Here is a 9,118-nt window from a genome sequence, read left to right as displayed (position 1 = left end):
GCCCGGGTTGCCACAGGATCAGATTTTCCTTGGCTTGGATCTCCGTGCCACAGCCTGGTTCGGCCGTTTGTTTCGCGGCCTGGATGTATTCACCCCCTTTGCCCGCCTCAGTTTCTATATTCACAGTTACCAGAGAAAGCCGCCCTGTTTAGGTTAGTGAGGAAGGCGGAGCATTTCTTACTCCCTATTTCCTTCGGGGTTTGGTTATATATTTAGCCAATTTTTCACTCAATCATACCTTTGGGTGTATTGCGAAGCATCTGGAAGCTCCAAGTATAGGTTTTTCTGTTTCTGGTTGAAGATCTTGTTGAGTTTTGGGGGAGATTTATCGGTATCGCTTCCTACCCCGCCATTACTCTGACGTCATCTCAATACTGGATAATTTGATAGGTGAAAACAGTATCTGATATTTCACAGTTTTTTTTGTTTTTTTTTTATTGTTTTTTTTTTTCATTTTTCCGAAGCTGGAAACAGGGAGAGACAGTCAGACAGACTCCCGCATGCGCCGGACCGGGATCCACCCGGCACGCCCACCAGGAGCGGTGCTCTGCCCCCCAGGGGGCGATGCTCTGCCTATCCTGGGCGTCGCCATATTGCGACCAGAGCCACTCTAGTGCCTGAGGCAGAGGCCACAGAGCCATGCCCAGCGCCCGGGCCATCTTTGCTCCAATGGAGCCTTGGCTGCAGGAGGGGAAGAGAGAGACAGAGAGGAAAGCGCGGCGGAGGGGTGGAGAAGCAAATGGGCGCCTCTCCCATGCGCCCTGGCCGGGAATCGAACCCGGGTCCTCCGCACGCCAGGCCGACGCTCCACCGCTGAGCCAACCGGCCAGGGCCTATTTCACAGTTTTTTGAGAGCCATATCCATTTTCTCTTTCTAAATTACTTGCTCATAGCCTTTGTCCATTATTCTGTAGAGGTGTGTATCTTTTTCCTTACAAATTATATCAGTCATTTATATTATATATAATATATTATATATATATATATATTTTTTTTTTCAGAGACAGAGAGAGAGTCAGAGAGAGGGATAGACAGGGACAGACAAACAGGAATGGAGAGATGAGAAGCATCAATCATTAGTTTTTCGTTGCACATTGCAACACCTCAGATGTTCATTGATTGCCTTCTCATATGTGCCTTGACCGGGGGGCCTCAGCAGACCGAGTAACCCCTTGCTAGAGCCAGCGACCTTGGGTCCAAGCTGGTGAGCTTTTGCTCAAACCAGATGACCTGTGCTCAAGCTGGTGACCTCTGGGTCTCAAACCTGAGTCCTCGGCATCCCAGTCCGACGCTCTATCCACTGCGCCACCGCCTGGTTAGGCTATGTTGTAAAACTATTAATTCTTTGTAGCCATATGTGTTGGAAACATTTCCTCCAATTTTCTAATTGCCTTTTAAATTGTTTATGGGATCTTGAGGGTCCAAAAATTATAATTTTAATGTCCCTTATTATTACTATGTCAATTTTCTAAATCAGCTTGAGAAGGTAAGCTGGTTTTGATTTTTCAAAAAAAAAAAAAAAACAGAAAAACTCATTGGCAAATGTCATGTCCTTCGCTGTAATTTCTTTCTCTCTTTATTTAAAAAATTTTAAGGCTGCTCCAACATTTTTAAATGAAAAAAAAAATCAGATAAAATAATCGCCTTTGTGTATGCCTGGATGCTGTCAAAATTTTCCATGTCAGTAGATCAGTACTGTTATGAATAAAATTATTTTAAAGACTATTCTGCCATCAGGTATATTGAGGAAGAAAGGATTCTTCTGGTTGATGCCAGTATGTGAGTGATTGCTAATGCAGGCTTGGTGACTTCGTTGTTACTGTAGTGACTTCAGGACCAAGGGCACTGCACTGAGCAGTCAGTCCCAGGAACAGAGCCAGAGTTGCACGGTCTATGAATAGGTCAAAATGAGGCCCATTATTCTTTTTCCGTCTCTAGGTTCATTTTATTTTGATGGTGTTGTAACAATTTGAATCTAAACATTTTAGATTGTAAATAAACTTGCCAAAAGCTCCACCACTCCCTATTGTCTGATGCCGTTACTTCTACTTTAAATGTTACTTAGTTAATCCCTTACTACATTTAAATTTGGTTTCCTAATCTATAGATTACATACTCAAAGAAGCCAAAAAATAGTGGGTGGGTCAGAGTAGATTAGTGTTTTTCAACCACTGGTCCACAGACCAATCTGCCAGAAATTTTGTGCCAGTCTGTGAAAGAGTTAACCTCTCTGATGTTGTATGAAGATTATAGACCCAATGATCTTAGTTGAATTTGTTTGTGCTCAGGATGATTTCTGCTTATTTGTCCCCAAAATAATTCCCCTATTTTCACTTGTTCCCAAGTGTTAATAGGTTGAAAACCACTGAAGTAGATCATTAATTAAGGGGAGGACAGAAGATAGGCAGTAATCCCTTTCTATAATACACGGCTTGGGGCAGCTCCCCAGTTAGTCAGTGGAGATCACACACACACACACACACACACACACACACACACACACACACACACACAAGCATATCTTTGAAAGGTGAAGGTGGCAACAGAGATCAGAAGAGGTAGGTAAGGCAGAGGTGGGCTAGGGTATAGCACAACAGCAGGGATAGCTTCCATAGGGCATGTATGTTCTCAGTGGTTCCCTACCAAGGTAGTTGTGGATTTCATTGGCATCCCCATGCTGGGGCAGACCATGTGCATCTTGTGTACCCTAGGCTTTGTGCCCAGGGTCATTGTGTGTCTTTGGCATCTATCAGCATCTGCGGCTATGGCACCATGGGGCCATAAAGGCAAAGCTCCCAACAGTGTATCTGGCTGGCAATTTGAGTTGTAAATTTCTGACAGGCCACCATCACTTCAGCTGAGTGGTACTTGTCAGACACAAAGCCTGAAGTCAAGGTGAGAGGACAGAGACCCACCTCATGGTGGCCAGGTGACAAGGAATTTTGGAGCTATTTTTTATACTTCTTCTGTGAGCTGGAGCATGGCAGGGTCCTGACACCTGGGTTGACATCGGCTTTGCAATGACAGCTGCATAACCTAGATTCTTAACAACTTTTGTAAAACCCTTTATTCATCTATGAAAAAGACATATATTAATAGTAGTTATCTTATGAAGTTACTGTGAGAATTGAATGGGGTTATCTTACAAATGAGCTTTAGCATTGCACCTGGCCCACTGCGTGCACAGTAAATCTCATCTATCCTAATGTTTCAGTAGAGACCAGTAATTTGGTAGGTTTTTATTAAGGATGATATAGCACCACTATTGCTCCATGCTCATTCTCTCCCTCCCACAGCTTCAGGACCAGACCCTGTGAGCAGGATTTAGGTGAGGCATGCTGATGCACACAATTTCTTTTTCCTAAGCGAGATGTAAAAAACAGTAGTGACGCAAATGCTTCTTTGACAAATATATACTGGAGTGGAATGAATTATCTGGAGATTCCATATCATCCAACTCTAACATTTTTAACTGTGTCATAAAATCCTCAGCATGTTGGCTAGGATAATTCTTTGTGCATGAAGCTGAGAAATGATAGATAATTTTTCACTTCATAGAACATAAAATTGCTGTGTGTTTTACAGATTCTCTTATCTGAACCTTTTAGTAGCACAATCAGGGGGAAAACTGTATTTCTAGTTTTAAAAAGTAGTAAAAAAAACCCCTAAACCTGTCATTCTCAGTGTACATTTCTGGAAGGTGAATGGATGGTCAAGTTTAGTGGACAACTAGATGGCTCATCATGACCTGGTTCTAGTGTAGCTGATGAAGACTGAGATGCTAGAGATTCTAAAATGTTGACCATCGAGACTATACTTTCAGGGATCATTTCTATAGTTTGTCACTAAAATGTTGACCATTAAAATTTCCTGGTATTTAAAATATTGCTTCAATAAAACTTCATAATTCCTCTGGAAGCAGTTAATTTCTAGGTAATTATTCTTATTAAAGGGTTCATTTCCACATTTGACCTGGCTGCTTGGTAAGAGAAGAATGTCAGGGATTCTCTAACTTAGGGAAATTTAAAGAAACAAAGTTATATTATAACTAGGGCAGCAATTCATTCTCTGTATTTTATTTTGTAAAAGGTGTGGTGCTCAACTCATTTTTCTCTGTTTATTCACTCTTCAGGAATAAAATATATAAAGTATCTATAGAGAATCCTTGTCATTTTATTATGGAATAGTATTTTCAAATAATTTTTTATCTAGTGATGATCATCCTGTTATTATTAATTGTATTATGATAATATCCAGTCTGTGAAATTTATGAGACCTTCCGCTACATTATCAGCTGGGTGGTGAGGCAGTACTGCAGACATAGAGGATTTCTTTATAAATGACCACTCCAGCATTTGGAAAAATTACATGGACTAAGCACATCCCTTTATGTAGTGATATAGAGGTAATGCAGAATACAGAGCACTTATTTCATCTTTCCCTGAACTCATAGTTTTCCTATCATTATATGTAATTTAATAAGAAGTGTAAATAAACTAGATGAAGAAAATTTAAGTTTTACAGAGGATTTTTTGAATAAATGACAGATAAAACGAATTCCAGGATGTATACTGGATGTTGCAAACATATAATTTCCTTTGGTAATAATTTATCAATCAGGTGTAATTCCAAATGAAATCTAAATAAACTTCTTTCAGAATCTCATACACTCAATTTAAAATATATCTTAAAAATGACTAGGCAATAAGAGCTGAATGAATTTGTGAATTTTGAAAAAGAAGAGTAATGAAGGGAATTTAACCTATCAGGATTCTTTCTCTCTCTCTCTCTCTCTCTATCTATCTCTCTCTCTCTCTCTCCCTTCCTCTCTCTCACTTATACCCACACACATACACGCGCGTGCTTGCGAAACTTAGACAAAATGTAGTTTTTTTGACTAAAAAATTCTTTGTGCATGAAGCTGAGAAATGATAGATAATCTTTCACTTCATAGAACATAAAATTGCTGTGTGTTTTACAGATTCTCTTATCTGAACCTCTTAGTAGCACAATCAGGGGGAAAGCTATATTTCTAGTTTTAAAAAGTAGTAAAAAAAAAATAAAACCCACTAAACCTGTCATTCTCAATGTACATTTCTGGAAGGTGAATGTAATGCATGTAATTATTGTAATATATCTTACTATAACACATAACCCCCCAAAATTAACCTCATACATGTAAAATACTATCTTCTTACTTGAAAAAAAATATTGTCTAAATTTTTATTTTCCATGAATAAGCCTAATTTTTTTTATTAAATCCACCCTAACGCATACATTCAAATTTGATGTAAAAGAAGGTACAATGTACAGTTGTATGTGTAGTTAGCATTGTGTAAACACACTCTGAGGATTTGAACTTACCAATAACTTAGTTAAAATGACCACTAAATCCTTCCCAAATACAGTGAGTCAATGAGTAAGCTGTTCAGTCCTACAAGTTTGGTAACTGGGTTCCTAACTTTGTACTATACAGCAAGTTCTAGAGGATATGTTGTAAGCAAGAGCACCCTGTGTAATCGTTTTAGCTTTTACACACTTCTGGTTTCCTCAGAATTGTTTGCATATACACATATAAGGCAATAATAGTATGGAAGTGCTATGAGATTATTTCTCTGTAGTCATGCATTTTCTTATTTTGATAGTCAAAGGAGTTGGATACAGATATCTTGACCAAAATCTCTAATGGGAAAAACCCCAGGAAAGTTGAGTATGTATGAAGATATTGAACTATATATTTGGATATTACATAAAGCTCTTTTGGGCCTAAGCAGACATTAAAAGGGCATAGGCACTGAGGCGGTGATTCATTAATTGACCACCCTGGCAGTCTAAAAGCACACCCAAACGTGGTTAATGCACTCCTGAGCTGGGATTTAAGCAAAATAAATGGCTCATTATGGGTAGTAACTAGCTGAAACCATTTAAGTCAAATTTATTTTATTATTGAAGGGACCTTATGCTTTAGCAATACTGCATTAAGACACTGTAGATGGGAGTTATAAATCTGAGAACAATTTCACATATGACATATATGCTGTTGGATAATGTAGGCTATAACTGTTAATTGACCTAAAGGGGAAAATTAGTGATTATAATTTTTTTCACTGATCCACTCATTTACTTATACAGCAACCATTTCTAAAAGTTCAGTCTCTTCCAAAAGCACAGGTGACAACCTGGATTTTAATTGGCATCTAAAGTGGGGGACAGTCTTATGAGACTTAAATCTTAATCTGTGGGATCTGGTGCTATCTTCAGTAGTTAGTTTGGAATAGAGTTAAATTCAAGGACACCCAGTCAGTGCCCGCAGAGAATTGCAGAATTGCTTGGTATGAGAAAAACACCCACATATTAGAATGGGTGTTTGATCAATGTCACCCCATTAAAGTTAATTTAAATAAATAAATATAGTCACTGAGAAAAAATTGTATTGCTCTTCACTTTATTGTGCTTTGTGGATACTGTGTTTTTTTACAAATTCAAAGTCTGAGGCAACCCTTCATTGAACCAAGTCTATAGGCACCATTTTCTCAATAGCATTTGCTCTCTCTTTGTTTCTATGTCATATTTTGATAATTCTCACAATATTTCAAAGTTTTTATTATTATATTTGTCATAATTACTTGTGATCAGTGATCACTGATGTTACTATTGTTTGAGGGCACCACAAATCGTGCCCAGATAAGACAGCAAATTTAATAAATGTTGCATGTGTTCTAACTCAGTGGTTTTCGGTGGAAAAACTAGTTTTAACTGTACTACTAGCTGACCATTTCCATCTCTCTCTCTCTCCTCAGGCCTCCCTATTCCTTGAGACACAACAATATTGAAATTAGGCCAGTTACTAACCCTACAATGGCCTCTAAGTGTTCAAATGAAAGGAAGAGACACACATCTCTCACTTTAAATTAAAAGCTAGAAATGATTAAGCTTAGTGAAAAGGCATGTCGAAAGTTGAGACAGGCTAAAATCTAGACCTATAGTGCCAAACAGACAAGTTGTGAATGCAAAGAAAATGTTCTTGTAGGAAATTAAAAATGCTGCTTCAGTGAACACAAAAGATAAGAAAGCAAAACAGCCTTATTGCTTATATGAAGAAAGTTTAAATGATCTATATAGAAGATCAAACCAGCCACAACATTCTCTTAAGCCAAAGTCTAATTCAGGGCAAGGTGCTAACTCTCTTCAATTCTCTGACAGCTGAGAGAAGTATGGAGACTGCAGAAGAAAAGTTCAAAGCTAAAAGAGGTTAGTTCATGAGGTTTAAGGAAAGAAGCTATATCCATAATGTGAAAGTACAAAAGAAGAAGCCAGCACTGGTGAAGAAACTGTAGCAAGTTATCCAGAAGATCTAGCTGAGATCATTCATGAAGGTGGTTACACTGAATAGCAGATTTCCAGTGTAAATGCAAGTTATATTGGCAGAAGATGTTACTTGGACTTTCAGAACTAGACAGAAGTCAATGCTTGATTTTAAATGTTCAAAGGACAGGCTGACTCTCTTGTTAGAGGCTAATGCTGCTGGTGATATTATGGTAAAACCAATGCTCATTTACAATTATGAAAATCTTAGGGCCCTTAAGAATTATGTTAAAATCTTTACTGTGCTTGTAAATGGAAGAACAAAGCCTATATGACAGCACATCTATTTAGAACATGGTTTACTGAATATTTTAAGCCCACCTTTAAGACCTACTGCTCAGAAAAAAGGATTCCTTTCAAAACATTATTACTCATTGACAATGCAACTGATCAATCAAGAGCTCTGATAGAGTTGTACAATGAAATTATGTCATTTTTATGCCTTTTAACCCAGTATCCATTCTTCCCATGGATCAAGGAGTAATTTCAACTTTCAAGTCCTTATATTTAAATATATTTTGTAAGGGTATAGCTGCCATAATAGTGATTACTCTGATGGATCAGGGAAAAAGACTTTAAAAACCTTCTGTAAATTATTCACCATTCTAGATGCCATTAAGAACATTCATGAGTCATGGCAAGAAGTCAAAATATCAACATTAATAGGAGTTTGGAAGAAGTTGATTTGAACCCTCACTGGTGACTTTGAGAGGTTCAAGACTTCAGTGGAGAAAGTAACTGCAGATGTAGTGAAAATAACAAGAGGACTAGAATTTGAAGTGCAGCCTGAAGATGTGACTGAATTGCTGCAATCTCATGATAAAACAAACAACTGAAGAGTAGCTTCTTATGGATGAGCAAAGGAAATGGTCTCCTGAGATGGAATCCACATCTGGTGAAGATGCTGTGAAGATTGTTGAAAAGCCAATGAAGGATTTAGAATATTATATAGACCTATCTGATAAAGCTGTGGCAAGGTTTGAAAGGACTGACTTCAATTTTGACAGAAATTCTACTGTGGGTAAAATGCTATCAAACAGCATTGCAGGCAACAGAGAAATTATTCATAAAAGGTTAATTGATGCAGCAAACTTTATTGTTGTCTTATTTTAAGAAATTGTCACAGTCACACCAACCTTCAGTAACCACCCCCCTGACCAGTTAGCAGCCATTAACATCAAGGCAAGACCCTCCACCAGCAAAAAGATTATGACTCATTGAGGGCTCAGATGATGGTTAGCATTTTTTAAGCAAATGAATTATTTTTTAAATTAGGTATGTGTATTGTTTTTCTAAACATAATGATCTTGCACACTTAATAGACTACAGTGTGGTATAAACATAACTTTTATATGCACTGGGAAACCAAAAATCTTGTGACTTATTTAATGAGATATTTGCTTTATTGCAGTGGTCTGGAACTGAACCTGCAGTATTTTTGAGGTATGCCTGTACTACTCAGCTATAAAAAGGGATGAGCTACTGATGCACACAACTTGGATAACTCTCAGAATCCTTATTCTGAGTGAAAGAAGCTGGACACCAAAAGGAACATAGTGTTTGATTCCATTTCTGTATATTAAAGCCAGTCTACAGTGGTTGTTGTCTTGGGCCAGTGTAGAAGGAACAATAGATGGTTTGTGAATGTGAATATCTTTCAGGGGTAATGAGATGTTCTGTATCTTAATGTGGTGGTAGTTTTATGGGTGTAAACAGCAATTAAAAGTCATTGCAATATACACTTTAAATACCA

The 9,118-nt window shown here is 37.8% G+C and overlaps 2 pseudogenes; both read left to right on the top strand.

Moving 5' to 3' along the window:
• Window positions 1-3,807: 3,807 nt before the first annotated feature.
• LOC136407242 (small nucleolar RNA U3) lies at window positions 3,808-3,886 on the top strand (annotated as a pseudogene).
• A 2,972-nt stretch (window positions 3,887-6,858) lies between these two features.
• On the top strand, window positions 6,859-8,605 carry LOC136406528 (tigger transposable element-derived protein 1-like; annotated as a pseudogene).
• Window positions 8,606-9,118: the final 513 nt, after the last annotated feature.

The sequence above is a fragment of the Saccopteryx leptura genome, chromosome 5 (assembly GCF_036850995.1).
Source record: "Saccopteryx leptura isolate mSacLep1 chromosome 5, mSacLep1_pri_phased_curated, whole genome shotgun sequence".
Classification (NCBI taxonomy): Eukaryota; Metazoa; Chordata; class Mammalia; order Chiroptera; family Emballonuridae; genus Saccopteryx; species Saccopteryx leptura.
Note: the sequence above shows the minus strand (reverse complement) of the source record. Positions and strands in the feature narration are given on the sequence as shown.